Source organism: Nycticebus coucang, chromosome 22 (genome assembly GCF_027406575.1).
Source record: "Nycticebus coucang isolate mNycCou1 chromosome 22, mNycCou1.pri, whole genome shotgun sequence".
Taxonomy (NCBI): domain Eukaryota; kingdom Metazoa; phylum Chordata; class Mammalia; order Primates; family Lorisidae; genus Nycticebus; species Nycticebus coucang.
This window is the reverse complement of record NC_069801.1, coordinates 32,088,297-32,090,917: the sequence shown is the minus strand read 5'-3', so window position 1 is coordinate 32,090,917 and position 2,621 is coordinate 32,088,297. Positions and strand designations below refer to the sequence as shown.

The 2,621-nt window shown below is 50.7% G+C and overlaps 1 long non-coding RNA gene across 1 annotated transcript; it reads right to left on the bottom strand.

The window, feature by feature from the left end:
- Positions 1-804: 804 nt before the first annotated feature.
- LOC128574824 (uncharacterized) lies at positions 805-2,040 on the bottom strand. The gene is made up of 3 exons (XR_008376863.1): positions 1,433-2,040; positions 1,026-1,088; positions 805-901 (listed from the first exon to the last, which is right to left on the bottom strand). It is a non-coding gene; the product is annotated as an uncharacterized LOC128574824 (long non-coding RNA).
- Positions 2,041-2,621: the final 581 nt, after the last annotated feature.

Genomic DNA, 2,621 nt, shown 5'->3' with positions numbered 1-2,621 from the left:
GGAGAGCAAGCGAGCCACACTCTTGTGGGAGGGCAGCCTTGACAGCAATTTTGCTTGAAACAAGCACTGGATGCTTTGAAGAAAACCAGTGAATCTAGTCATATCGTGTACTGGGGATTATCAACCCACCCTGTGTATGGACCAGGTCCTGGAGAAATCTGGCTAGAAGAAGGAATACCCCCCCCCCCCTTTGCTTCCAGGACATTCTTCTGCATGCAGAGAGGAAGAAGGCCTGGCTTGACAGAGACCCTCCCTTCCTGCACATGCCGGTGTTCCCCAAGACTTCTTTATCTGCCCTCCCCACGTCCTGCTAAGCTCCCTTTCTGGGCTGGGGCTGCAGGGAAGCTCTAGGGTTGCCCGAGAACAACCATTGTGCCCCCCTGCAATTAAACAAGAATGCTCCGACTTGACAGTTCCACTGTGAAAGTTTTCAAATAGTGTTTGGAATGTTTACATAATTGTTCAAAAGAGGCTTTTTCAATGTACCTGTTTACACTCTTTCCTTTTGGAAATTCTTTCCGCAATCAGGCCGTGGAGGGCTCTCAGCCTACACTTGCCGCCCCTTGATTGCTGAGGGAGGAAAGAAAGGCCCGCCAGTGCATCGCTGGGATAACATTCCCCAACAACTCCCTCTAATGAGGGGGCCCCTGCTCTGCTGCAGCGGCGGCGGGTGCAGGGGGCCGCTGAGAGCCCAGGGGAAGGCCTGGGGGGCGCGCTGGAGGACTCGCTTTTGTTGTGGCGCTCCTGGGTAGAGGGAGCCCAGACCCCGCGTCTTTGTGTGCAAATTTCCCACGGGGCCAAGCAACTTTCCACAATGTAATTAAGTGGCTTTAGAGCCCGGAGTTGGCCTAACAAGCTTCTGTTCATGAATGAAAGATTTGTCCCCAGCAGCGGGGACAGGCTGGAAACAAAGTGGGCAGCAGATAGGGCTGGCTCCGGCCGCTCTCGCGGCGCCCACCCGCCCGCGCGGCGCGGGGGAAGGCGGCTGCGGGGGCTGGCGACAGTCCTTCTGGGACGCGTCTCACCTAGCTCCCAGGGAATATGCCATCCATATGCCCAGGATCACAACCGAATCAGCTCCATCAGGCCTGGCAAAGAGGCATTTACATTGCTAATATTGTACTGGGGAGCGAAGACAGAGCTGGCAAGGACCAGCTCTATAGGATCCACAGAGACAAACCTGGGGTGCGGGAGGGAAGGGTTCGGAAAGAGCCGAGGTGGGAAGGAAGCCCTGCGAACTGGCTGCTGAGGGACACGAGAAGCAGAGATTCTCTCTGCGTAGAGAGACATCAGCAGAAATGCGCTCAGGATGGAAGCACGGGGGTGGGGTGGGGTGGGCCACTGGGGCCCCCTTCTCATCCATTATGTCTGAAAAGGGGCCGGCTGGAGTTTCCACAAAGGCTGCTTTGCTCAAGAGAGGCATCCCCCTTACCTTTGATTTTCTAGAAAGACAAAAAAATTAGAGAGCAGGCTGGTTGGAAGAAGGGAGGGCAGACTGCAGCTGTGGAATTATTCCTCAGCTGTGGCTGTGGACAGTCTCTGCCCCCGGTGGTCTGTCCAGTAGATTGAGATCAGTGGTCTTTGTAGCCTCTTTCCAGTGGAGGGCTCAATTAATGTTTTCCTCTGACTGTATTTTTAGAAAAAATTATGATGACAGTTGTTAGGTCTCAGGCAGGCAGGCAGCACATTCCATTACAAAGTTAGCATGAAATCAATATGTAAATAACCCTTTCTAACTGGCAGCTATTTTTGAAGGCAGAACGCACCTGATGTTGCAGGTTCCTTCCAGCTCACTTTAAATACCTCTCTGTCCTCCGAGGCTGTGAATGTGCTCACATCCAGAAGCGCCTTCCCTCCTTTCCACTTGATTTTTGCATCATCCTGGATAGCAGTAATGCCACCACAGCTTTGTCCTGAAACCTCCTCCATCATTTAAAAATCAGATTGACAAGACCTGCTCCAGGCTTAGTTAGTTTCCCTTCGGCATGGTCATTTTTCAAAAGCATGCGTTGTTCCAGAAAGGGTAAGGGTGGCAGGAGCCTTGACCACCAGCAGGAGGAATTAAAGGAGAGAGAAAGCCCAAGAGGCTGAGATCAGCATTGAATCAGAAATTCAGACAGTCAATGCCAAAACGCATAGAAGTCATTGCCGGGACAGAAAAGGTCAGAGGCTACCAGCCATGAGAAGAACCAGGTTAGAACCGGCACTGCGGCTCAATGGGAGAAACCAGGTCTCAAGCTGTCCTGAGTGAGTTCGGGGGTCTAAGACCAAAGGCCTTTGAACAGTCCCTCCATGGTGGTGACAGTTTTCACTGTTGCTTAATTTTAAACTAGCTGTGCTATGTGCATCTGCATTAAGACAGAAATACTTCTAGAATGTTCCCTGTCAGGCATAAATAGTGCCAGAAGGCCTAGTGGTGTGTGTGTGTGTGTGTGTGTGTGTGTGTATTTATTTTCTGAATTTAAGAAGGGTGAAGTCCAAGATAGGGCCTGATAATAATGATTGCTACGATTATTATCTAAGAGTTTGTATGTGCTTAAATAATTCTGGAGTCATTTTTTTGGTAATTGGGCTGAAATTTTGTTTTCTGTAACTTTTATCTTATGGATTTACACCAGGAG